Source organism: Jaculus jaculus, chromosome 9 (assembly GCF_020740685.1).
Source record: "Jaculus jaculus isolate mJacJac1 chromosome 9, mJacJac1.mat.Y.cur, whole genome shotgun sequence".
Lineage (NCBI taxonomy): Eukaryota > Metazoa > Chordata > Mammalia > Rodentia > Dipodidae > Jaculus > Jaculus jaculus.
Genome location: NC_059110.1, coordinates 84,156,352 through 84,184,006, shown reverse-complemented (window position 1 = coordinate 84,184,006; position 27,655 = coordinate 84,156,352). Strand labels below are relative to the sequence as shown.

The window sequence follows — 27,655 nt, the reverse complement described above, 5'->3', positions numbered from 1 at the left end:
TGTATATTGTAGCTTATGTCAGAATTTCCTTCCTTTGGGAGGGGCTAAATAATATTTTGCTGTTATAAATATACCATGTTTTGTTTATGCATTCATCTAAAGATGGACATTTGAGTTGGTTTCACCTTAGACCATTATAATCTTGGGTTGAAAAAGACAAAGCCTAGTCTCTGGAGATGAGAATTTCATAATTTCATAGACTTCTTTGCAGTCCCAGGTGGCAGTGGCGTCCCCCCCCCCCCCACCTTGCTTGTTACTTGCAAGTGTTAAAAAAAGGCAGCAGCTGGAGACCAGGCATGGTGGCGCACGCCTTTACTCCCAGCACTCAGGAGGCAGAGGTAGGAGGATCATTGTTAGTTCAAGGGCACCCTGAGACTACAGAGTGAATTCCAGGTCAGCCTGAGCTAGAGTGAAACTCTTCCTCAAAAAAAGAAAAAAAGACAGCAGGGTTCCAGGACATAACGCATAACTGGTCACTTGGAGCTTGATACAGTTGAGCCATTTCTACCCTTCTGTCCCCCAGGGAGTCATTTCTGTCTTCTTATCCCTTTTCTTCTCCACTACCCTGCCCTTCCTTCCTTTGGAAATGTTTTAGATATATTGAGTGTGATGACCAATGACCCCAGTGCTGTGGAAATGGCTCTGGACTGAGAGCCAAAGAACTAATTTCTGGTTTCTTGATCTTTGGAACCTCGGTTTCCTCATCTGTTAAGTGTGGATAATTATTCCTCCTCCTCACCACTAGCTTGTTATGAGGTATGAGGAATGGAATCTACCTGGAAGAGCATGTCAGAGCTCTGAGTGCACATCCAAGGGTTTTTTTGTTTTTTTTTTCCCCCTCCTTCAAGGGCTTTTATTTCCCAGTGAGAAACAGGGACAGGTTCCTCTGCCTGTAAAGGCCTAAGCCTGGCAGACAACATTCAGGAACAGGGGATGGGGTGGGGAGGCACAGGAGACAGCTCCCAATTGTGTTGTGCTGTGTCTGGGGAGGGTCTACCCAAGAAAGTGGCACCAAGAGCCAGGGCAGAGGCAGCAGGCCATCCGGCCCAAATGGAGGCAATAAATACTGACAGGCAAGCCACAAGGTTCCAGGCCACAGGACCCAGGTGAGACAAGTGAGACTTAGCTGCCAGCTATCATTCTGGGGCTCTCTATAGGGAAAGGGACTCAGAGTGCTGCCCACAGGGACAGAGAAGGCAGAGGCATGAGGTCCCCCTCTGGTCTGCCTCCCAGATGGGGCTGGAGGCATTGAGTTTGGCAGTTGGACCCTCTTCTTGCAACTGGAGCCACCCCCTGTCCTAGCCATGGGAGGAGAACTGAGTAGGCCTGCAGAGAACAACAGCAGGACATCCCAGGCTTCCTCAGGTGGGCCATCCAATTGGGATGGCAGATGAAGCAAGGACAGGGGAGACCACATGCTCATGCACACAGGGGAGTTAAGAGTTAACGACAGCCCCCAGTACATGTTCCACATGTTAAAGCATCATGGTTAGGCAGTGAACGACAGTGATAGATGACCTGGCCAGGGAGCAGTGGGCTGGAGGACACTGGTCTGGGCCCCAAACTGAATGGCCCAGTTCAGCTGGTACAGAGAAAGGTAGGCTGGGCAACCCAGACTGTGTTCCACTCCCTTACAGAAGCCAGGGCCTAGTGAGAGCCTGAGGGAGGGAGAACAGAGGAAAGCTGGAGGGACACAGAGTCAGTGGAGGTCTGCAGTGGACGCACCACCCCCACTGCACAGGCAGGAGCAGCAGTGTGACACTAGACACCACAGGGCCCTACAGACAGGAGGGCAAGAGGAACAGGCAGAGCTGCCCCAGGGTGGACAAGGGAGGAGTGATGATGGTTGCCCTGCCCACTTCCCAGCTGGGGCTCAGTCTTTCTAGTCCTTTATTTATTTGAGAGAGTGAAGGTATACCAGGGCCTCTAGCCGCTGCATATGAACTCCAGACGTAGGCACCACCTTGTGCATCTGACTTACATGGGTCCTGGGGAATCCAACCCTGGGTCCTTTGGCTTTGTTTGCAAGCATCTTAACCTCTAAGCCATCTCTCCAGCTCCTTCCATTCCTTTTATTTTTTAATGAAAGAGCAAGAGAGAGAATTGGCATACCAGGGCCTCCAGCCACTGCAGTCAAATTCCAGACACATGTGCCACCTTGTATGTTTGCATCACCTTATGCATCTGGCTTATGTGGGTCCTGGAGAATTGAACATGGGTCCTTAGGCTTCGCAGGCAAGTGCTTTAACTGCTAAGCCATTTCTCCAACTTTCCATTCCTTTTTGAGGTAAGGTCTCACTCTAGCCCAGGCTGACCTGTAATTCACTATGTAGTCTCCAGGTGGCCTCGAACTCATGGCAATCCTCCTACCTCTTCCTCCCGAGTGCTGGGATTAAAGGAGTGCACCACCACACCTGGCTTCCATTCCTTTTTGATGGTGGGACTCCACTCCCAAGACAAGTGGTCAGTCTTCTCATTGTCCTTGAAGCAGGACTTGACGTCACATTCTTGGCCTGGGAACCATAGCTCCCCGCTGTGTTGTAGGTTGTGTCCATATTTATGCCTTTCTTGTACGTGTGCTACGTGTGCTTCATACCTGACACAATCTCTCTGTTCACCTGGAAAGAGATTTTTATCCAGTATTCCACACCCTCCTTCAGCACAGACAACTGCTTCCTGAAGCTTTCCAGATCACTTGTCAGGGCCAGCTCTAGGGGTCCCAGTGAAATGCATACCAAGGTCAGGCAGCTTACAACGACACTAGGGACATTGGGGTTAGCAGAGACACAGCCCAGCAAGGCCTCCTTGTATTTGCACAAGGTTTCATCCTCCTTGCCCAGCTCCTAAATTTCCTGGGTGCTCTTTTGGGCTGGGGGCTTGTAGCTGACAGAGTACTCCAGACCAGCTGCTCAGCAGTAGGTTCCTGCCCAACCATGCTCACTTCTAGCCAGGAGCTGTGACACCTCTGTGCTCACGCTCCCTCCCATACCTAATGATGAACGTTGTCTGCAACGGGCTGCTTGGACTGTCCACATGCCTTTTGGGGGGAGGGGGTTGGTTTTTTGAGGTCGGGTCTCACTCTAGCCCAGGCTGACCTGGAATTCACTCTGTAGTCTCAGGGTGGCCTTGAACTCATGGCGATCCTTCTACCTCTGCCTCCCGAGTGCTGAGATTATAAAGACATGCGCCACCACACCCAGCTTCCCATTCCCTTTTCTTAAAATTACTTATTTAGCTGGGCATAATCCCAGCACTCCAGAGATAGGAGAATTGCCACCATGAGTTTAAGGCCAGCTTGAGGTTACAGAATGAGTTCTAAAGCAGATCAGTCTGGGCTAGAGTTAAACCCTACCTGGGTGGGAGGAGTTATTTATTTGTGTGTTGGGGGGATGCCACAGTGTATGTGAGAAGCTTAGAAGACCCCCTTGACATGTCTGTTCTTCTACCTTCTTTGAGACAAGATCTTTTACCATTGAGAAGGAATGTCAGACTAGCTGGCCAGTGAGCTTTTGATTCTCCTGGCTCTACCTCCCACTGTCACAGGCTCATTGCTATCACAGGTACATGTCCACTTTGCAAAGATCAAACACATCAGCAGGCTTTGCAAGCAAGTGCCTTTAACCACTGAGCCCTCTCTCCAGCCCCACATCCATGCTCTTTGCTGATTTGTTCACTCGTTGCTGTCTGCTGAGGATCCAGAGAGCAGAACCCTCACACCAAGTCGAGACAGGTACAATGCTTCAACTCTAGCTTCTGTTCATTTAGTTGGGAGAACAGGATGAGTTACTTGACCTCTGTGAACCACTGTTTCCCTACCTGTAAAATGGGCTGTGATGAGGAAGCCTTTGGCATGAGACTTGGCACTGTCAGTATGTGTTTGATGACAAACTGACCTGTTCAGCTGCTCCTTACTTCCTTTGGGGGTTCTAGCTGTACCCTTCTCAAGCGGCCCCTCTCCTGAGGCTGCCACCTACGAGTGGTCTATGTGTGAGCTGTGGTGGCTGCAGTAGGGTGTTTTGTTTTCTTAGCTGATGGGGTCGGACCAGCTTAGTTGAAAGACTTCAGAGTGGTCATGGTCACGGTGGAGCAGCTCTTGGTCTCCCCTTAGAACAGATCGCAGCTGGGATTGATGTGGTCAGGTCCAGAACAGAGTGAGCGAGGAGCCCCGGAACAAGGGGCCTTTGTCAGCGAGGAGAGTGGCTTCTGGTTTCAGTTACTCTGCAGAGTGGGAGGGCCCTAGAGGGAGCATGAGGCGGGCAGGAGTCAGAAGCTCCTCCACCAGTCCCCATCCCCAGGCTCCTGAGGTGACTGTTGTCCTTTTTGACTCTTTCCAATGACCATGTGGGCCATCTCAATTGCTGTAGTAGCCTGGTTTGGGGACATTGGCCCAGGTGACTTTAGAGCTCCTCCCTGGGCAGAAGTCAGGGCCATTAATGTAAATCCTTGACACCTTGTCCCATTTGTCCTCCGGGCCCTTGTTTATAGGCCACACTGACCACAGCCAAGCCCCTATTCCCTGTGGGAAGCTGTGTTTTGACCAGATTAGAGGGCCACTGTTGGGAAGTCTAAACCAGTGGTCTTCCCTTTTCATTCCGCCACCCCTGTCCCCAAGTCCATCCTGGCACATGTTATAGCTCCAGTGGATCCCCAGCCTAGAGCACAGGGGTTTCCCCAGCCTGCACCAGATGTGCAAGTCGAGGGGGGTGGCACCTCTGTTTGAGTTCATGGTTTGTATTCCTGCTGCCTGCCACACTCAGTGCTTCCTCAGGAGGGGTGATTTCCTTGCCTACAGTCACTTCTTGCTGATCTTGGAGGGACATGGGGACAGGAAGGCCAAGCACCAGGACCAGTTCTCCTTACTTCCGACTCATCAAGGACCTGGGTGACTGGGAACATTGTCCTGCCTGGGCCCCGCCAGCTGCAGCTGAGACCCATTTTCTTTTTTAACCTAGCCCAGCACCCTTCTGTCACTCTTCAAGTCAGGTCTGGGTGACGTAATGTTTCATGGAGAGTGGGTAGAATGTCTGTTTTAAGAGTTGGGACCTAAAAAAAAAAAAGAATTGGGACCTATGAGACTGTCTACCTCACTCTCCAGGGGTTCTCTTAACATGTGACCCACACTCCAGCTCAGCTGCTTCCATTTGCCCAGGTGGTCCTAATTTTGAGAGCCTGGACACTGCCAGTAGTACATTCTGGAAACAGGGAGTATTCGACAGGAAGAAGATGGAGGCTGAGCCTCCATTCATCCCTCCTGAGCGCTCTACCTTGGCATACAGGCCTATCTCTGAGGGTTGAGGCACACTGAGAAGTCAGTCCAGAAAGGACCTGATACCCTGCTTCTTTGAGGCTCTGGGAACACCCAGGCTCTTGCAAACCATGAGAAAGGTACTCAGCTCCCGGATGGGGGCCCTTGCCCAGATCTGATACCACCTGACTGGCCTTGGGTGCCAGAGCACGTCTTCTTCAGCCTGCGTCTAGGTGGATGTTAGAAGCCTTCAGAGGTGAAAAATGCAGGCATACATGTTCTCTGTAAGCACCCAGCTTCCTATAGGTGCGGCGGCTGAACTGTCCTGGTTATCAAAACAAAAGATCTTCACTTGAGGTGTTTCCCCCGCCCCCAGAAAAGCTTTGAGAAAAAGATCCTGTAGAATAATTCTGGGGAACTCCCTCAGTTACAGCTGAGGCTCCCTGTAATTGCCAGTGCAGGGTCCCCTTAGGATGGGTTCAGCTGGCTCCCCCAAACCTGAAGTGTGCACAGAACTCACAGTGACCCTTCACAGCCAGCCTGGCCTTCACCCTGACAGTGAGGGTGTAGTCAGTGTGCTGTTGGGTGCGCCTGCATGCTGTGGGCTGGTACAGGGGCCTGCCTGGGTACAGACTGCTCATGCCCATGAAGAGGAGAGCTGAGCTGTGTTGTTAGCTTTAGGGGTAGGTCCCAGAATGACTTGAGAGCCAGGGTGACCCAGAAAGCACCATCATGAATGACTGGATGAGGTAAGTGTTGTCTTATTAATAGGAAGGCCACAGCTAGGGGAGGGGAGCGGGAGGCACCTACATTAGCAGTGCAGTGGAAGACAAATGTAGCTAAGAAATGGGTTCCAGACCCGGAAGTTTCCTTTAAAAGCCCCTAATCTCTACCACCCCCACCGTGAGGGAGAACAAGAGCCAGTAGCTGTGGTCACAGGGTACAGCAGTTCTCATGAGAACTGTTGGCTTTGCTCAAGACAGTTTCAACTGAGACACAGTCGCTGGACAATTTCCACTCTGGAAAAGAGGACCTGCCTGGGGCTTTAGGTTCTGCCCACAGAGCTTGGGACTTGGAGCAAAAATTTTCAGTACCCTCAAGACAGGTGAGGGATAGAGGACAGTGGAAATGTAAGCGGATCGGTCTCCCGTCACAATTCAGGCAAATCCACTGCTTCCATTTCTATCTGATTTGGGAAGGGTGGTGAGTAGGGATATTGTGCCGGAAGATTGCATTTGAGGAAAAGGGTGTGGGAGACAGTCCTCAGCCAAGAAAAGACATTTATTGAAGACTCTTTGGCTCTGTTTTTGAAACCAAGGCCAGAAAAAGTGGCTGCCATGTTCCCAAGCACCAGATAGGCCTGGGCCCAGACTCCTGGCCTGATCCAGGAGTTTCTTTTTTTAATTTTCATTATGAGAGAGAGAGAGAATGGGCATGCCAGGGTCTCCAGCCACTGCAAACAAACTCCAGACATGTGTGCCCCCTTGTGCAGCTGGCTTATGTGGGTAATGGCAAATCGAACCTGGGTCCTTAGGCTTCACAGTCAAATGCTTTAACCATTAAGCCATTTTCCAGCCCCATGATCCAGGCTTTTCCTCTGGTCACTTTGTGCTTAGGGTTTGGTGAACGAGATTTAGTAGTAGGAGAGAAGGGAGCAGGTGGCTCAACAGTCCTATCCCGACCTACTTTCAGACTCATCCCTTTCTGCGGTGTAGCCGTTGAGGTCTTGAGTTAACCAAATCATATCTCCTGGGGTTCCCTGCCCACAGGCACTACTGGGATACCCGGCCACACCTCCTTCCTGTGAGGAAGAGCAGGCAAGCAGCCCAGGGTTTCTGGACATACTCCTGGCTGCACCTTATGTTCTGGGGTCAGGAAGAGGTAGCTAGACATGTAGGGGAGGGGTCAGTATTCTGCCAGCTCTGTTTTGGGGTGGGTTCCATTCAAGATGTTCCCAAAGGCTCAAGTGGATTTTCCACCCCTTTTTGTGACTAAATGTGCCATTAGAAACACTAAGAAGTGCCAGGACATGCTGTCTGGACAGTCTTTCCACAGCAGACAAGCTCTTGGGCTATTTCAGCCCCTCGTATCTACCTAGAGCCACCACACGCCCTGGGTACAGCAACCTGAGGTAGCCAGGCAGAGTAGAGGGGGCTACGTAGGACCAGCATGTGCTTTGGAACACAGTTCCTCTGGAAAGACAGGGGAAAGGCAGGTCATCTTGGGCAAACTTGATGTGGGTTGGGGAGCAAGTAGCTTTTCATTTTGACTGCTTCCTTTTCTTACACACCACACATTTTAAATTTGGACCTGTTCTGGAACCTGATCTCCAACCCTATGTTAGGTATCTGTCTGTAGCTACCAGTGCCACTTAGGGACAAAGAGCTGGTGTTTCAGAGCTCAGATTGCTGCAACTCCACACACGGCTGTTTGGCATACAGGGCTCAGACCCCCCGGGGAGCTCTGATTGCTCTCCTGTGGCTCCTTAAAATCATCATGGGGTTGCCAGGGCCCTACTTGGCTGAGTTTATAATCTGGAAGATAGCTTCTCTGCCCAGCTCATAATGGGCATCCATGTCATGATGAATGAGTGAGTGAGTGAGTGAAAAGGTAGCTCTTGGGCTTGGCTCTACCATTGGCTGCTCACTGACTTTGAGCAAGGGATTCCTATCTGTTGTAGTCAGGTTGCATTGCTGGTAGAAATTACCCAACCAAGAGCAGCTTGTGGGGGGGGGGGTTATTTTGGCTTAAAGGCTTGAAGGGGAAGCTCCATGACAGGCAGAGAAAACGATGGCATGAGCAGAGGGTGGACATCATCCCCTGGCCCACATAAGGTGGACAACAGCAACAGGAGAGTATGCCAAACTCTGGCAAGGGGAAGCTGGCTATAACACCCATAGCCTGCCCCCAACAATACACTGCCTCCAAGAGGCGTTAATTCCCAAATCCCCATCAGCCAGGAACCCAACATTCAGAACACCTAAGTTTATGGGGGACACCTGAGTCAAGACCCCACACCATCTTGGACCTAGTACAGGCCTTGAACTTGTACTGAGGACCTACTGGATAGGGTGGTAGACATACGCACACATCTTGGTTTCTGAAATTTGGGAAAGCCTCTGACTTCAGTGCATGGCTTGGCTAGGATGAGTAAAAGGTGAAGAATGCCTCACAAAGCCGTCAGTGTTGGGAAGCATGTCCCTCTCCCAGTCTCCACTGTTCTCCCTATGATGGACTGTCCTGCTCCCAGCTGGCAAGGCCTCTCCGCAGGCCTCATTCTTTCAGGGCTCTTGTGCCTGTCTTTGGAAAGGAGTCACTCCAAGGCCACCTTTCTGTGCCCCACAGCCTTGGCTTTCCTTGCTTTCACCAGCATCTTGCCTCCTGCTTTGTTCTTCAGTCTCACACCACACTGCACTCTTCTGGGGCCCAGAGGAGCACTCGGCGGACCCCACCACATCTCTGGTCCTCGTCCCCAGCTAGACCCCAGGCTCTTGGGGCTGCCAGATCTTGCACCTGGGATTCTTGGAACGTACTTTTAGGGCCCATATCATTCCTGAGTCCCCAGTAGAGGATCCGGTAGCCTTGGTTTAGCTGGTTGCTGAGAAATAGTCTTAGCTTAGAGTCATTTGAGCTAAAGGACAGGGATGAAGAATTGGGGTTCTGGTCTAGGGCAGGAGAAAATCAAGTTGTTCTGGAGAAATTGAGGTCACTCCGAAGAAACAGTAGATGCATCTGCAAGTTCTGAGAACAAACCTTCCTCCTGAGCTCACAGGCCAGAGGATTTGACTGGAAACTATCCCACCCTGGCTGTCAGCAAGCAGCACTGTGACTGTCCATACCATTCCAGTCACACATCTCAGGCTGAGTATTATTCCTGTTGAACATTTTTTTCCCTAAGCAATGCCACTGCTGACCTCTTAAAAAAAAAAAAAAAGATTTTATTTAACTACCAAAGACGGGGAGAGGGCCTCCAGCCACTGAAAACAGACTCCAGATGAATGCACCACCATGTGCAGCTGGCTTATGTGGGACCTGGAGAATCAAACCTGGGTCCTTAGGCTTCACAGGCAAGCACCTTAGCTGCTAAGCCATCTCTCTCTCCAGCCCACTGCTGACCTCTTTAACCTGATTTTGTCTCAATCATAGCCGTGCTGGTTGGTAGATTTCTCCCATCCCTATCCCACATCCTTCATATAGCCTGGAGTCCTGTCCACTTTTCCATAGGGAAAGCCCCTCTTTCCTCTGGCCATGAGCCTGGGGAGGGGATGGGGGAAGTTGGGACAGGCCACCAGGAATGTTTTTAATTCCAAAGGCAGCGACATCTGTTCATGAGGGCCTTACCACCCAGGCTCTGTTTATGCAGACACAGGGGCCCTTACGTGTCCTGGGAGGTGGGCTCTGCCAGGTGTAGCTGAATGCACAGAGAACACACAGGAGGAGGGGATGGGGTGACTTCCTGGGTGGCCAGGCGAGCATGACTCTTGGCCCTTTAGCAGAATGAGGGCCCATGGCTGGCTGTTAATGCCAGAATTCAGACTGCTGCTTTTGAAGAACTTGGTGGAGACATTTGTCTTGCATAGCCTGCCCACCACCCCTCTCCTAGACCACTGATTTCAGTAATGAATGAGTCAGGCTTGGGGAAGAGAAGGCAAGTCTGTGCTGTCCCCAGAGGAAGGCCCTAGCCCATGGGGAGAAAGGGAGAGCTAAGCATCTCCAGGGAAGAGCCTCCCTACTCGGCTACCCATCTGCTAAGGCACTTTGTCACCATGGAGACCAGTTGGCCATCGCTCATCCAATCAGAGCTTGCTTTACCCAGACAAGTGTTGAGCCTGCAGTTTCTAAGACAGACAAGTGTAGGGTTTTGGGAACAGAATTTATCCTGCCCCCCCTTCTCCCACATATCCAGTGGTGGGGAACAGCACAGCATTCCCCCAGACTGCATTCTGTGGCATGTGACCCAGCTAAAGGGAAGAGAACCTTAGGGAGAAGCCAGCAAGGGGCCTGTTCTGAAGTTAAGCAGCCAGTGCCTTATCCCAGCCACACATCCACGTCAGGTGCAGGAGGTAAGCAGTTCGGATGGCACCTTACCAGCTTGTTATACAACAGGCCATTGTGCATTTGCTAAAGGGATGCTGAGCAAAGCTGGGGCCACACGGGGGGGGGAGGGGGCAGTGGCTTTCCCACACATACAAAGTGCCCTGCATCAGCCCTATCTCCTGCACAAAGCTGTCTTTCCCTGATTCCCTCTGGCTAAAAATGGTCTCTCCTTTCTCTCACCTTTCACGACACCTGGTCTGTGCTGTCCTGATCATATAACCTTGGGCTTTTTAGGACAGAGAAGATATACCTCATCCATCTTCACGTGATGTGTATTAGGTGCAAAAGCATTTCTACCTTCTGTTGAAGAGAAGTTCTATCCCCTCCCTCCCCTGAGCTGGTGGCTTTGTCAGAGGATGTCCTGGCTCATGAGATTCCTCAGGGTCAGGCATGTAGCCAAGCCCTCCACCGCTGCCTCTTAAGTGAAATGAGTGGTATGAAGATGTACACCCTGAGGGAGGGCCAAACCCTTCCTGGTAGAAATGGGCTTAGTGGCAGGTGTGACCTCCTGGGGGTGGAGGCACCGGGTAAGGGATGGATCAGGAAGGGCAACTCAGGCCTCAGTTGGGCAGGTCACATAGGTGTGTCCCTGCCTCTGTTGGTCCCCTCACCTCCTCAGGGGTGCTGGCCAAGCTGTGCACTGGCCCATACCCATCTGCACTGTGCATGTGGAGCCCTGGAAGAAGTGGAGCTACCCTGCTGTCCTGCTAGGACATTGAGAGATGTGGCCCTACCCTGCAGGAGCTCACAGTGCTCCAACTGCACTCCCATGTGTCATTCCTTTAGGGAGGGGACAGAGCCTCTGGACGCACCCAGCCCTCCTGGCCTGAAGCATGCTACTTGCTCCTCAGTGTTCTTGATGTCCTTAAATGTGAAATGGATTTTTGTTTTGTTTTGTTTTTCAAGGTAGGGTCTCGCTCTAGCCGAGGCTGACCTGGAACTCACTATGTAGTCTCAGGGTGCCTTTGAACTCATGGCAATCCTTCTACATTTGCCTCCCAAGTGCTGGGATTAAAGGTGTGTGCCACCACACCTGGCTCCTTTTTTTTCTTTGGTGCAGCATCTCACTCTATCCCAGGCTGGTCTTGAACTCATGTTGATCCTCCTACCTCAACCTCCCAGGTGCTGGGATTAAAGGAAGGCATGTGCCACCGCACCCAGCTCAAATGTGAAATAGGAGTGATTATTCTTCCTAAGATTGAGAGGAGGCTGTTAGTCTGTATGGGAGGTTAGGATGATGCTATAAATACTCAAAGAATAGCTCTTCTAGCCAGTTCTTGGCTGGGTTTGCAGTAAAACTGCCCTTTTCTCTCAAGGCGCCAAGGGCTCTAACAGAAAACCCTAAGAACTCTTCACTGGTTAAGAACCATCAAGGGTTTACAATTCCAAGGACTGTTCCTCTGTCCTAATCAGTCAAGAAATGGCCTGACCCAGTTTTTGTTCCCCTGAATTCAAAGAACCATCCACATTTCAGGCAGGCCGTGGCTATGAACATCAGGGGCTTTGGAGGAACATCTCTGTCTCTCCCTTGCTGCAGCTGCATAACCCCAGGCCAGAGCATCACCTCCACGAGCCCCAGTTCTCACAACTCTTAAAAGGGGAACAGTAGGAACCATGCCACATAAGGATTGTTGGTATTTAGAAACATGAGGTTTGGCTCATGGTCAGGAGTGTGAAGATACTGGTTACTTTCCTGTACATGCCCAGCTTTGCAGGGGTGTGATGTCCTGCACACGCAAGGTGTATACACTTGACTCTAGAGTTCAGGTGTTTATCTTGAGTACCATATTCTTTTTAAATATTTGTTTATTTGAGAGAGGGGGGGAGGGAGGGAGGGGATAACGCTGGCTTTACATGGGTACTGCAGAATTAAACCAGAGCCATCAGGCTTTGCAAACAAATGCCTTTAATTGCTAAGCCATCTCTCTAGCCCCCAAGTGCCATACTCTTCCCTTACAAAGTGAGCTTGAAAATTGATTGGACTGATACCTCACTCTTCAGATACAGCCTTCACTAGCTTATGGGTCAAGAACAATGGCTTTACTAACTCTGTCTTCCAGTGTGTCACAGTTGCTCCTCTGCCATTGGGTATCCTCTACTCCTTGCCCCAAAAAGCCTTCGTTGTTGAGATGTAGGTCTGTGGTTATAAGCATGGAGGCCAGGTGTGGTAGCGCACATCTTTAATCCCAGCACTCGGGAGGCAGAGGTAGGTGTGTCTCTGAGTTCAAAGCCACCCTGAGACTACATAATGAATTCCAGGTCAGCCTGGGCCAGAGTTAGACCTTGCCTTGAAAAACAAAAACAAAAAAATAAAAATAAAAATAAAGAAAGCAGCCATGGGAGAAGCATCTTCTGCCAGATGCCCGTGACCAGAGCTGCTTCTGCTTTTGCGAAGAAATGCAGAGGCGCCACAAAGTCCTGATGCTTGTTGGGGCTGCTGAAGCCCAGGAGAGTATTTGTCTCAAGAGGAGGCATGGGAGTACCTGTCCACAGGTGTCTGGCCCTGTCACCAACTTGCTGTTGGGGGAGGAGTGGGTGTGGGGGTAAGAGCAGTAAATATCCAAGGCAGTGCGCCTCCTTTGCAGGGAGGCCAGTTCTTTATGTAGGACTTGCCCAGAACCATTGCCCCACAGACCCCATCTGCCTTGCCCCCCCCCCGCCGCCCCCCCCCCCCCGCCGCCAAACTCTTTAATGCCTCAGACCCGGGAGCAGCCTGGTGGTGAAGGAGTTAACTGAATACTCTAGAAGGCCAGGACTGGCTTGTGTCTAGCTGGTTGTCAAACATTATTTAGTAGGGGCTGGAAGGAGAGATGGCAGGGTTCAGTGAAGAGGAGTGCCAGCTTGCCGAGAGTTAAAACCTGAAGTTGGTTGTGTTTGGAGGGCACAGCTCCAGTACCCTTTCTGAGTTACTTCCTTTGGCGACATGATATACTCACTCGGTGTCCTGCTTCTAGAACGTCAGGCAAAGAAGAGAAGGCTGGTGGTTGCGGAGAGGCACTGGGCACTGGTGTTGAGCGCAGCCAAACTGCTGTGCGCTCTGGCTGCAGTCTCCAGGGAGGGGGAGGAGGAGGGAGGACGCGGAGGGAGGAGAAACCCAAGAAACCCGAGCCCCACACGCTTAGCGTCTGCCCCACTAACAGTGTGGTGTGAGTGCTCTGCACACACAGCAAGCTCTCCCAGTACTGCCCGAGCACCTCTCCACACCCCTGCCCTGAGAGGGCTGGCCCTGCAGGCTGGCCGCCGGCATGACTGACATCCTGCCTCAGCCGGACTGCAGCCCGAAGGCACTGTGTGATCCTCTGGAGCGCTGCTGTCTGGATCAGCTGGAGGAGCCAGGGAGCAAGCGGCCTCCCAACACAGGTGCCCGGCTCTGGGGCCGGGTGCGCAGCAAGCTGCTCCGCCACAAGGTGCTAGCAGGGCTGGGAGGGTGATGGTGGGCTGGAGGGGCTAAGCAGGGCTATGGGTTGCTAGGCACTCTGCGCCTCTGCACCACAGCTCCTGTGGGATCCTAGGACAGAGGATGAGGTGTGTATTCGTGTGCACGCTTTAAGTGTCTTGAACTTGATGATGAATGCTGGCTTTCACCCCAGTTCTGGCTGCCTTCTCTGTTTCTGTCCCTGTGTCCAGAGAAGGGGGTTTGTCTCCTCAGCCTGGCTGTTTCCTAAGTCTATGCCAGTAGGAATAGAATCAAACCAGGCAGGCAGCCTCAGTGGGTTTCATTGTCTTCCCAGGAGCTCAGCAGAGGCCTGACCCCAAGTGCCTCCCGTGGACATTCTGGCCGCCCCTTTGCTGAGGGTCACCTCAGTACTGTCTGCTATGTGAGCTTTCTTTGTGCAAGTAGTGGGGATCATTGCCATCAGGGGAGGACTGGTGGTGGGGAGCGAGTGATGGGCTGGGTCTGGGGGCTGTAGGCTATTTCTTCAGGGACCACCCAGATAACTGCTGGCCTGATGCCAGCTGGGCACAAGGTAACTCAGTTGTGCCAGGGGCTTCCTGACCTAGCAGGCAGCACAGACCAAGCTGTGCCAGGGCAGACCGCCTTCAGGGTCTTGCCTACAGCCCCAGACCTGAGATGGGATTAAAGTCTGAGATAGAAGCTGACTGTCCTGCAACTGGGCAAGCTGCCTTGGGACTGGCTTGTGGCCCTGGCATTGACAGCCAAGGAAAAGCCAGACTCAGTGCCTAGCACACAGTAAACGTTTGATAATTCTACAGACCAGATCAACTGCTAAATAAGTTGTTGCAGGGTGCCAGTCCTGGCTGGCCTTGCTCACCCTTTAAGTCAGTCAGTGACAAGGAGTCTGTGATGGGTGCTCACAAGCCATCTCATGGCTTAGAGGAAGACCCTTGTTACAAGCTCCATTACAGATAGCACCTGCCAAAAGAAATGATCTTGGGCCCGTTGGCTCCCTGTTTAGTTTTATCTCTTGCCAGTGAGGCATACTTGACCCTTTAGAGGTGACATCAGTCCTAGAAAGTGCTGGGCAGGGCAGCAATTTGAGCCTCCCTGCTTTGGCCCCTGTGTCACCTTCGGTCTCTCTAGGGACCAAGCTAACAGAGCCCTGCTGGCCCCAGCAGCTACCAGAGCCCCTCTGTGCTGAGGCAGCTGTCTGTTCCCGGCAGCTTGGAGCCATCCCCACTGTGTCCCCCTCTCCTAAGCCTTGCTGAGGCCAGCAGTCACCAACCCAGAGCTTGTCTGTTTCCAAACCCCCGAGGTTGGCAAGAAACTTCCCCAGCAGGTTGCTGACCTGGGGCTAGCCAGGAAGAACCCTGTCCGTTTACCTGGCTGGTAGAGTTAAAATTCTAAACCCCAAACCCCACACACACTTCCAGTTCTCTTTTCGTGAGAAGCTACTTCAGGAGCCCTCTGGCTGCCTTTACCTCAGGTGGCATCTGATGGCTCCATATCTCATGATGATCTGTAGGTGAGAATGGCTGACCAGCCAGGCTCTAGGCTGCTGAGCTAGTTGGCATCAGTGTGACTGTGGGGTGGCTCTGGTGCTGGGTTGTGCTTTGTTGCAGTTGATGCAGTGACAAAAATGTGTCAGTGTCATGGACGGGGACATTCACCCTCCTGAGCCTGCCTTGCTGCCCAGGCAGGAGTGATACCTGCTGTACCCTTCCCTTCCTTCTGCAGCTGTGTTTAACTCATTTCTTTCAAAGCGGCAGGCCTGCTGCCGGACCAGACGGGCTGGGATAGGCAGAGTTGAGATGGTATGGGGCAAGGGAGGCAGGTTTTGCCCAGCCTTCTAGGAGGGGCTGCCCCATTTAACACATTCACTGTACCCGAAGGATTTGATGCTGTAAGTACTGAGACACATCTGGCCTTCCTGATCCCATCTAACCAACATCTGGAAGAGGGAGGAACTTACTCCAGAGCCCTAAGCTGGAGCTCAAGAGTCTCTCCAGGGGAAAGGTCAAGTTATAAAACAAAGCCTTTGAAATAGCACAAAGTCCCTGGTCCCAGGAACCCTCGGTTGCTGAGGGAAGGGAGGAGGAGACTCCAGAGCTCCCCTAAGGGCCCAGTGGAGATGAAGTAGGGTTGTTCTTGTCTGCAAGGAGCGTTCTGGGGCTGACGCCTCATTCTGGCCCCTGACTTGGCATTTGGTTTGTTGTGCAAGCATTTAGCAGAAGAGACACGTGGCATTTGGTCTGTGGGTTCTGCCAGCAGGACTCTTGGTATTTGACTTGCATTTCTTTCCTTTTTACTTTCTTCTTCCTCAAACCACACTCAAGTAGCTAGCCTCAGGGCTTCAACCTTCTTCCCATTCTGCTTGTGTCTTTTTTACTTATTTATCTTCTGGTTTGTTGAGGTAGGGTCCTGCTATAACCCAGGCTGACCTGAAATTCACTGTGTAGTCTCAGGGTGGCCTTGAACTCACAGCAGTCCTCCTACTTCTGCCTCCCTAGTACTGGAAGTAAAGGCGTGCGCCACCACGCCCCACTCTCTGCTTGTGTCTTAATAGGTGAAACTTAAGAGGGAAAGGGGCTGAAGGAAGAATTCCATTCCCAATTCTGAGCATCTGAAGGTTCTAACTGGTTCCTTGTGGGAACCATCAAGAGGCTCGGAGACCCATAGTGAGGCCAGGCCAGAAACATTTGTCTGGTGAGGTAATCAAGGCCCTTACAGTCTCTCTGTACCCAAGTCAAAGATGCCTCTGATGCACACCAAGTCAGATAGTTGTCAAAAGTGGGGACTCAGATGGAACTAAGTATCCGGGGACTAGAGGATTAAGGACAGCTTCTGCCCTTTGTGCCTGCTACCAAAGGTGGCCATGTGGGCCTTAGAAGTCCTGGAGTTGATACTACTAAGCTCATCTCTTCTGTGATAGCCATTACCCCTGCCCTGCATACATACAGGGCCAGAGGTGGAACCTGAAAAAGGATAAGATGTGGGGGTACCCTTGGGGTCACTTGTATGGAAGACCTTAAGGATTAAGATGGGCATAGTTTTGTTGTTGTTTTGTTTTGTTTTGTTTTTTGGAGGTAGGGTCTCACTCTGGCCCAGGCTGACCTGGAATTCACTATGTAGTCTCAGGGTGGCCTTGAAATCACGGTGAGCCTCCTACCTCTGCCTCCCAGGTGCTGGGGTTAAAGGTGTGCACCACCACGCCCCCAGAGAGTTTCTTCGTGTTGGCTTGATAACCACCATGAGACAGCTAGCTCCTGGTCCCTCCCAGAGTGTCATTCAACTTGACAGTTCTCATAGCACAGGTTTGCACATAATAGATGGGCACATTCTCAAAACTTCACTGGCACTATTCCTTGGCTGCTCTTGCCATTGAGGGTTCAGGAGTGCTGGGTGAAAGATAAATATGTGTCTTGGGCCCATTCACTCATCCTATAGCTCTGTCCATCAAGAAAGACTTTAAACCGGGCATGGTGGCACACACCTTTAATACCAGCACTTGGGAGGCAGAGGTAGGCAGATCGCACTGAGTTTGAGGCCACCCTGAGACTGCGTAGTGAATTCCAGGTCAGGTCAACCTGGGTTACAGTGAGATTCTACCTCGATAAACCAGAAATAAAAGAGAGAGAGGGAGGGAGGGAGGGGTAAGAAGAAAGGGAGAAAGAGCTTAAAACCTTTTGCAATAGAAACCTATCTTGTTGCCGAGTGTGGTGGCGCACACCATTGATCCCAGCACTTGGGAAGCAGAGGTAGGAAGATCGCTGTGAGTTCAAGGCCACCCTGAGACTACAGAGTGAATTCCAGGTCAGGTCAACCTGGGTTACAGTGAGATTCTACCTCGATAAACCAGAAAAAAAAAGGGAGAGGGGGGGGAGGGAGGGGTAAGAAGAAAGGGAGAAAGAGCTTAAAACCTTTTGCAATAGAAACCTATCTTGTTGCCGAGTGTGGTGGCGCACACCTTTGATCCCAGCACTTGGGAAACAGAGGTAGGAAGATCGCTGTGAGTTCAAGGCCACCCTGAGACTACAGAGTGAATTCCAGGTCAGCCTGGGCTAGAGTGAGACCTTACCTCAAAAAACCAAAAAAAATTTTTTAATCTATCTTGTCTATGGCCACCTGGTGCTGTGCCCTACTGTCTTCCTCTCTTCCTCTTTATTTCCAGAAGAAACTCGTGTTGTTTGCCATTTGTAGGCCCACTGTCAACCCTCAGCCAATGCAGAGGACAAAAGCACCTCCCCAAAGACTGGAGAACCCTGCCACTAGCCCACTTCCTCCTGGGCCTCTGTGGGGCAGGACTGTGGCCAGGCTGGTAAGCAGGAGATTGGCTTAATATGATGTCTGTGTTCCTGTGGCCACGGTGCTTCCCACATCACTTGCCCCTTCCCCTGTGAGGATCTCTGACTGCTGGGGCCACATGGGTGCTCTCAACCCTTGTACTGCCACCTCTCCACTAAGCAGGCTCCCTAGAGCAAGAGTCCTCCACTCTGAGAATCCACTGATATTCCCTCGTCCACCCAGACACAGAGCTGCGTGATGCACCAGACGTGTGCTGTCCCGGAGGAGCTCGTGCCCTCTGCGGTAGAAGACCTCGCCCTAAATGATCTTGTCAAAGCGCTACATCTTGACAACTGGGGGGAGGGGTACTGGCTATCCTAGCACCTCTGCATCCCTCACAGAGCTTAGCCTGATGCACTTGGGGACCCAGGTTTTGGATCAGGAAGAGCTGAGCCTGCCAACCAAGTGGTTCCTGAAAGGCCAAAGCTGCTGGTGCCCGGGGTAGTAACAGCATCCAGAGACACTGAGGCCTGAGGTCTGGGAGGACAGGTGTCTTGGAAGGATCCCAGAGGACCGTGCAGGTGCTGCTTGGGGAGGCAGGGAGCTGCCAGTTGTTTGTGAAAGGACATTCATGTAGACAGACTCAGGCTCGTGCTGAGTGGCCACGTTTTGGGAGCAGAAAAGCATGCATATGTGCTAACAGTTCTTCAGAGGGACACACAGCCCCTTGCTCCTGGGACCTGCTTACTCCATGCCCAGGAGAAAGCGAGTGTCAGTCCTGGGTCCCAAGGAATCTTAGACCAGACCTCATGGTCCTTGGACCCCCTTGAAGGGCTGAGAAGGGGTCATGAGAGCTGCTTGTGGGATTTTGCAGGGGCCTAGAAGAGGAGGCAGCCCTGCCCACACCACGAAACATGCTCCTGAGCTAGACCCTGGGAGGATATCGATCCTGGACAGTAACCCCAGCTAGGGCTGTTGCCCCAGATAAGCACAGCTAATGCAGTGACATCCACAGCGCCCCTTCCCACTAGGTGCCTGAATGTCTCACCCATACTCTGGGAGACTTCCTCCTTGTAGCCCCCACAGTCCTCCTCGGGCTCCCAGAGGAGGAAGAGCCCCAGACTGGTAGGAATCAAGAGGCTTCATCTTTCCAGACCTGGATCTGCTGTTTAACTTGCTATGAGACCTCGGCCAAATCTCTTCACTACTCTGGCATCAGTGCAGTGAGGGAGCTGAACGAGATGATCTCTTAGAATCCAGCTCATATGATGGTGTTGGCTATAACTCAAGTTTCCTATTCCTAAGCTTTAAACTCTTCACACACTAGAGAGTCTGGGTGGGAGAGGTCACAGGGCTACTCTGAACACAGGAGAAAAAAAGGCAAGATGGATGGCAGGCATATGGGGTGTCTGGAACCCTGTCCTGAGGAGACCTTGGTGGGCCAGCATTTCTGTCTCCACCCCACCCATCCCAGGGCATGCCCTTAGTCCATGTGTGTTGATAAAGTGCCATCTGCATGCTGGGTGGAAGGGGTTCAGAGGGGCTCCCACAGTGAGACCCAGGACTCATAAAACTGTCTACAGAAGGACTCATTCAGTAAGTAGGGTCATTACAGGCCAGGTGAGTGTTATGAAGAAAATAAAATAGGGTAGTGGATTAGAGAGAAGGGGAGAGAGGCCTAGTATGGGACATTTAAGTAATGAGGATTCAGCTACAAAAGACCTGGGGACAGTATAGTCCAGGCATAGGAACCCATAGTGGAGAGGCAGGCAGGGGCCATTGAGAGTGCAGGGGATAAAGTTGGATGAGGGGACAGCATCCAGATTGCACAGGGCCATGCAGGCCACCAGAAGGGAAGACACTGGAGCATTTCTGCATAGCTTAGTGATATGTGTTGAGGATAGCCTCAGTCCTAGGCTTCACAGTCTTAACCTTTGATGCTTTGTGAGCTAAGGGCTATTATTGGCCATACTGTTTTATATATGAGGAAACTGGGGCTCAGAGAAGAGCCCAGCTGAGGTCACATGGGAGCTTAACAAAGGAACTGGCTCTCAAATCAGGGAAGAAGTACCCACTCTCATCTCTCGCTCTGTGGCTCTCAGGTGCCTGCTTGTCAGGGTGGCATGGGGCCAGTTGGCATTAGGTCCACGTGCCCTAGATGGGAGCTCCTGAAGACACAAGGTTCCCACCCATCAGCCTTGTAGAGTGGTTTGTGGCTCCCAGTCCAGCATGTGCATCGGTGGCCACAGGGTTACTTCTGGTTGGTTATTCGAGATGGGGTTTTGCTTTAGTCCAGGCTGACCTGGAATTCACAACTATGTTGTCTCGGGCTGGCCTTGAACTCACAGCAAGCAATCTCTACCTCAGCCTCCCAAGTGCTAGGATTAAAGGCATGCTCCAGGGCTGGAGAGACAGCTTTGTGGTTAAGGCACTTGCCTGTGAAGCTTAAGAACCCATGCTCAACTCTCCAGATCCCATGTAAGTCAGACACACAAAATTGTGGCAAGGGCAAGGTTGCACATGCCCACTAGTGGTACAAGAGTCTGGAGTTCAGTTGCAGTGGCTGAGGCCTGGCATGCCAGTTCTCTCCCTCTCTCTCTAAAATAAATATTTTTTTTTTTAAAGTAAAGGCAAGCCCCAGGTTTATTGTTGATGCTCTGAGGTAAACATGAGACTCAGAGCAGATGTGAGACTTGGGAAAAAGTCCACTCAGACCTCCACAAGCAGTGGTATTTCTAGTGTCCCAGTATTCACCAGCAGCAGGCTCTGTGCCCAGAAATTGTGCCTGGCCAGAGTAGGGAGATGAAGTAAGTTTCAGAGAGGTGCTTTATACTTGTTACCAGATCACTGAAGTCAAGGCCTCTGAGCCCATGCTGGTCTTGCAGCCAGCTCGTAGGGAAGGGCCTCAGGAAGCTTCACGTCTCAGGCCTGAGGCAGCTGCTTCCCATGGATGTGCTGGGGAGGGCTGCCTTCACGCTGCTTTGGCCCTGACCACTTCCTTTCCTCCAGAGTAACCCACTGTCCCTCCCCTTGCTGGCCCCAGCATGGCCCTAGGCAGGGATTGGGCCAACTTCTTTGCTTTTCACTTGGAGCCTGGCTCTGGAATAATGCTTCTAGGCTGCCTGGGGCAGAGAATAGGCCAGTTTTGAGGAGCTTTAAGGAGGCAGAGCCCAGAGCAAGCAGTGGTCATGCTTGGGGCCTCCAAAAGTAGCCCAAGTTTGAGTTTTGAGGGTTTTTTTTATTTTGTCTTTGTTTTTTCAAAGTAGGGTTTCACTCTAGCCCAGGCTGACCTGGAATTCACTATGTAGTCTCAGGGTGGCCTCGAACTGATCCTCCTGCCTCTGCCTTCCAAGTGTTGGGATTAAAGGCGTGCACCACCACGCCTGCCTGAAGTTTGTGTTTTGTCAGCTCCCCTCTCACAAAGAAGAGACCCTGGAGCAGAGCACTGGAGAAGGCAGGTTGCCGCGGGTTCTAAGAGGCTCACCTGGCTTCAATAAAGGTCTTATTCAGAACTGCTAAACCCCTTCCATATGTGGGCCTGGGGAACTTCAAAGATCTGGGGAGGGAAGGGGAGGCTAGCAGAAGCAAAGTGGCCTCATCCCAGTAGTTTGGAATCAGAGTCAGCCGAGCCCATTTGTGGCTGGCTTGGGAGTAGGTGGACAAACTGGCCACAGAGCACCCTTGGGGTAACTTTGCTGGCTCACTGTGCCTGACTCTCCTGAGAGGCAGGAGGAGCTGGCTGAGTCTTACCGTAGGGCTGCCAGGCCACTGGGAAGATGAGGTGACAATTTCCTGAACCTGACCCTGGTCTTTTCTGACCCAGTTGCTGAGCTGGAAGCCTGGATGGAAACACCCACCCACCCCTAACACACACATACACCCTCCACCCTCTGCCTGAGCTCAGAGTAGCCACGTTTACAGAATGAGTCCTCAGTGCCCTGCTCCAGGGAGGCGAGGCAGGCTCTTGGCAGCTCCTCATTCCTCGCTGCCAGCCCTGCCGAGTGTCTTACGCTGTGGTATGCCCCACTGACAGGCTGACTTGGTGTCCAGGGAGATTCAGCCCTAAGCGTGTGACCACACTTGGAGGAGGGCCGGGGAAAGCATTCCCAGGACAACCACCATTGGTCCCTGGTGTGGAGGCCACAGGAAGCACCCACATCAGACACAGCACCTGCTCACAGCCCAGGTTCCATGGCCTGGTCAGCCTGTGTCCGGGTGCCCAGGAGCAGGTCCCAACACAACTGCCTTTCATTAAATGCCTCATCAGTTTAGTGCCTTGCGTCCTCATCCCTTGTTTGTTGTTTGATTGATTGATTAAGGAGGTAGGGTCTCAGTCTAGCCCAGGCTGTCCTGGAGCTCACTCTGTAGCCTAGGCTGTTCTCAAACTCACAGCAGTCCTCCTATTTCAGTCTCCCAAGCGCTGGGATTCAAGGTGTGAACCACCACACCTGCCTAGAGTCATCTTGCCCTGCTCTTGCCCTGCCTCTTAGGGCGACAACATCAGTATAGTGGGTTTACTCCCCTTGTTAAAAACAACAAAACAAAACTTATTCTATGGACCTCCAAAGCCAGCTCTGCTTCGAGGGCGGTCTGCCCCTTTCTAGAACAGGACTGGAAGGTCAGGGCTCTGGCTCAGCAGGCCAAGGGCAGGGCGGAGTCGGAAGGGCAGGAGCAGCCCAGGGGACAGGAGATGAGGGGATATTCAGAAGGCTCCTGGTCCCCTGGGCTGTGACAATAACAGATGGGTGTTCTGAGGAAAGGGGTCCAGCCTTTAGAGGTCAAGAAAGGGACTGGGGAAGGAGGTGGGGGCCTGGAGTGCGTCATCCAGTGAGCCCCTGGGTGCGTCTTGTCGGGAGGAGAGGCGGCTGCCTCTGCTCTTCGCTTTGTCCTCGGCTGCCCATAGCCAAGGCCGTTGTAGACTTACTAGCATTCAGGGATCCACATAAGGGCTTGTTGGAAGGTAAGGTGGCAACAGTCATCTTCCGAAGACGTTTGGGTTGGTTGTGTGTTTGAGGGTAGGTGGCCCAGCAGTCAGACCAACTCAAGCCTGAGATTGGCATTGTCACCTGCTAGGGAGCACAGGGAGATGGCTGAAGTACTGAGGCTGGGTCTGGGGAAATAGGCTTCAGTCCCTGAGGACATTCTTTTTTTTTTTTTTTTGGTTTTTCAAGGTAGGGTTTCACTCTAGCCCAGGCTGACCTGGATTTCACTATGTAGTCTCAGGGTGGCCTTGAACTCACCATGATCCTCCTACCTCTGCCTCCCTGGTGCTGGGATTAAAGGCATGCACCACCACGCCCGGCCCGGCCTGGCCTGAGGACATTCTTGAAACTCAGCACTGGAGGCCCTTCTGGTGTCCTCTGGCTCCCCTGTAAGGCCACGTAAGTGTTTCTGTCCTAAATATGAAGCCACGTTGGTCTTCTAGACGGGACAGCCACCTCCCTCCACCTGAAGGGTTCTAGCACAAGTTCTCCATGTCATGCCAGGACCGGGCGCTCTCCCAGTCAGCCCGAAGGCCACTGTTTCTCAGAGAAAGACTGGAATGCTAAATGCAAAGACCAAACCGAGCTGCTGTGTATGGCCATTGTTTCAAAACTTTCTCCAGCGTGTTTTGTGGCCTGTTTTCTGTGTTCTTCCTGGGTCTTGCCCATTGTAGGTATGCTACCTGGGAGTCTCTCCCACCCAGACCTTCACAAGCCCCATCTGCTTCCCTCCATCAGGTAATTTGACATCCCTCAGGGGCCTGCTGCTTGAACCCATGGGTGACACCTGTCTGCAGGGACTAAGCATTACATTCCACCACCCCCCCCCCCACACACACACACACTGACATCCCAGGGGCTGGCTCCTGAACCCCAAGCACTAATCTAATCAGGAAATAGCAGAGTCCACATTTCCCAGGGGTTATAAATAGTCACAGCAATCCAAGCAGCAGCATTTCTCTGGAAAATGTGCCATGCCTCTCTCAGCTCCCCTCCCTCCCGTCTCTGTATTTAAATGACATCCTGAAATAGACTGGTTTCTGGATGCTGCTAGCCTCCTGGGAGACGGAGCATTGTCAGGGCACTGAGGGGCTGGGCAGGCCTTCCACAGCAGGTGCCAGGACAACACCTGTGGCAGGGACATGGCAGTGGTGGGACCTCATAACAAAACAAGAAGGGGCACCTCACCCAGGCCTGGCCTGAGGAAGGCTTGGGTCGTGTGGGCTCACGGCAAGTGGCACCCGGCAGGCTGTACACTCTTCATGGAACTGGAGTGCAGAGAGGAGCAAGGACTGTCCCGTGGTTCTCCCGCAAGGCTTTCAGGAATAGAGGGCCAGACCAGGCCTTAGCATCAGGGAGTTGCCTTTTCTGTTTCAAATGCTCCCAGGAAAATAGACCCACATAGTGAGGAGGGAGTAAACAGGAGTTTGTGCTAGAGGCAGCCAGACACTAGACTCTATGCCAGGAGGCCTGGTATCCTTTCTGAGTAAATCATGACAACAGCCACCAGTGCAGGTGCAGCCTAGACATGTAGCATGTTATCCTGCAGCTTTTTTTTTTTTTTTTTTTGGCTTTTCGAGGTAGGGTCTCACTCTAGCTCAGGCTGACCTGGAATTCTCTATGTAGTCTCAGGGTGGCCTTCGAACTCACAGGGATCCTCCTATCTCTGCCACCCAAGTGCTGGGATTAAAGGCCTGCGCCACCACACCTGACTTCTGCAGCTTAAACAGAGAGTGTATCAGCAAGACTTCATTTTGCACCCAGCTCACATCCCCGGGCTGCTGGGCACTGGGCAGGTTGCTTGTACTCTTGAAGTCCTGGTGTCCTCTCCTGTAGATAGCTGCGAAGGTGTAAACCACACTGGTGGTTATGATGATAAACTGAGGAGTGTGCACAGGACTGGCCAGAGTCAAACATACACAGAATGCTCAAACTCCATCAGATAGCCCTCTTGAGGTTGGGGTGGGTAGCCTCTCGAGGAAACGGAGGCTCAGAGATCCACTCAAATTCACCTGGATGGATGGGAGACCCAGACCAGCCTGCCTTCCAATTGCTGCCCTTTCTGCACTTCAGTTGTGTCCGCTCTAGGACTCAGGAACCATTCGTTCAGTCCAGTGGAGGTGTCAGTCTGGTCAGGGCACGCTGGGACAGAGGGCCTTAAGATTATTTTGGCCAGATGCCAGGGGCATGGGATTGCCTGAGGCTTCTGCTGGTGCCTAGAGAAGCCTGTCTTCAAACGGGCTGGTCACAAGCCAGGTGTATGCATCCCAAATCCCAGCACTCAAAGGATGAACAAGAGTTGTAGGGTATCCCCTCAGAAGATAGTAAAACAACAAAGTAAGGACTGGTTATTAGATAATGTGTCTCCCTTAGGACACGTCTGCCTTAGTCAGCCAAAGAAAATGAGTCGAGATTCCTCTACTCTGTGTAGCCACAGACAGAACTGAGGAGAGACCAGAGCCCTGTGTCTTAAGACCCGGCAGAATGGATGGGATGGAGGGACGGTAAGGCAGCCTGTGCTGCAGATCCAAGGAAAGTTTGGGACAAAAGAAGTTGGGCACCAGGTGGGAGGTTCAGAACAGTGAAGCCAAAGTTGGGGCTTCTGTCGGGCCTCAGTGGAATCCTCAACTTCAAGCCTTCTGGAGCTGAGAGCCTGAACAGCAGCCCGGCTGGCAGCAGCCTTTGCTGGAGGCAGTCCTCGGGGCAGGGCCAAGCGTGCTTGGTTCTCTCCTGTTCTCAGTCCTACCACTCCTCTGCACAGAGGACTGACTGACGGCTAAAAACAGGACCTGAGGCCCTGTGGCCTAGACACAGGTACAGCTCCAGACACCTCCCATCAGAAGTGACAGATGCAGGAGGGACCTGGGCTGACCCAGATCCAGCTTTCCCTCAGTGGCAGAAGGGGACAGTGGCCTTTTAAGAGGTACGTGCACCACTGGGGGTGCTGAGATCTATCTACCAAGGGCGAGGCAGGCAGAGTTAAAGGGAATCGTTTTTAATGTCCTGACCAGCTCCTGAGAGCAGGCATCTCACCATTGCTGTCCTTGTGCCTGTGAAAGGTCTGAGGCTTGGGCTCAATGCTGCACTCAGCTCAGGTCTCCAGACCTCCCAGCTGATACAAGAGTAGCCTTTGAAATACTGTCTTAAATGCTGAGAAAATACAAGGCTCTTGTGGCTGCTTACAAGGCTTTTTTTTTTTTTTTCCTTCAGATTTTATTTGGTTTTTCAAGGTAGGATCTCAGTCTAGCCTAGGCTGATGTGGAACTCATTCTCTGATCCCAGGCTGGGCTTGAACTCACAGTAGAATTCCTATTTCTGCCTCCCCAGTGTTGGGATTAAAGGAGTGTATCACTACACCCAGCTTGCTTACAAAGCTCTCAACAGTTAGAGGCTATCTAGGTCTTTGCTGTCCTCCAACCTGATGAGGATATGATTATCAGCTGAATTTTCACTGGGAATGTTTGAGTGGGGCATGGTGGCACACACCTGCAGTCCCTGCTCTGGGAAGGTAAAAGGAGGAGGATCAGAGTTCTGGGCCAGCCTGAGCTACATTAGAGCACATTTTGAAAAAAACAAAACAGCAAGGCTTGATGGCACACGCCTTTAATCCCAGCACCCAGGAATCAGGATCACTGTGAGTTCCAGGTCAGCCTGGGCTAAAGTAAGACCCTACCAAATACCAAATACCAAAATAATAATAATAGTAGTAGTAGTATTTTTTTATTTTTTTGGTTTTTCGAGGTAGGGTCTCACTCTGGCCCAGGCTGACCTGGAATTCACTATGTAGTCTCAGGGTGGCCTCGAACTCACGGCAATCCTCCTACCTCTGCCTCCCAAGTGCTGGGATTTAAAGGTGTGCGCCACCATGCCCAGCTAGTAGAAGTTTTTTTTTTTTAAGTTTTTTTTTGTTTGTTTATTTATTTGAGAGCGACAGACAGAGAAAGAAGCGGGGGGAGAGAGAGAGAGAGAGAATGGGCGCACCAGGGCCTCCAGCCACTGCAAACGAACTCCAGACGCGTGCGCCCCCCTGTGCATCTGGCTAACATGGGCTCTGGGGAATCTAGAGCCTCGAACCGCGGCCCTTAGGCTTCACAGGCAAGTGCTTAACCGCTAAGCCATTTCTCCAGCCCAGTAGTAGTATTTTATAAGTATAGGTAACAAGGCAAGTAATATGGGAAGAAATTAACAGCATTTTAATAGTTCAACCTCTAGTGTTTATGTGAATAACTGTTTCATTGTTTATATCTTCTGAGGTAAAACTAAAATACATGAACAGAATTGGAGCACTTACTTGATTCTAACAAAAATAACATAGAAGCTGGGCGTGGTGGTGCATGCCTTTCATCCCAGATTTCAGGAGGCAGAGGTAGGAGGATTGCCATGAGTTTGAGGCCACCCTGAGACTACATAGTGAATTCCAGGTCAGCCTGGGCTAGAGTGAGACCCTACCTCAAAAAACCAAAAAAAGAATAAATAAATAACTAAATAACATAGAGACATGTGACCTCAAGCAAAAAAAAAAAAAAATTCTACCTGTTTCATTCAGTTCTTCCAAAGTGTTACTTGGCTACCTAATATTTATTAAGTTTCATAAAATGTATTAGAGAGGGCTGCAGGGATGGCTTAGCGGTTAAGGCATTTGCCTAC

At 51.7% G+C, this 27,655-nt stretch overlaps 1 protein-coding gene and 1 pseudogene across 5 annotated transcripts in view; one reads left to right on the top strand and one right to left on the bottom strand.

The window, feature by feature from the left end:
* Abr (ABR activator of RhoGEF and GTPase) overlaps positions 1 to 27,655 on the top strand; it is a 242,673-nt gene that overhangs the window by 200,679 nt on the left and 14,339 nt on the right. The window lies entirely within an intron of this gene.
* Positions 1,648 to 13,589, bottom strand: LOC123463382 (annotated as a pseudogene).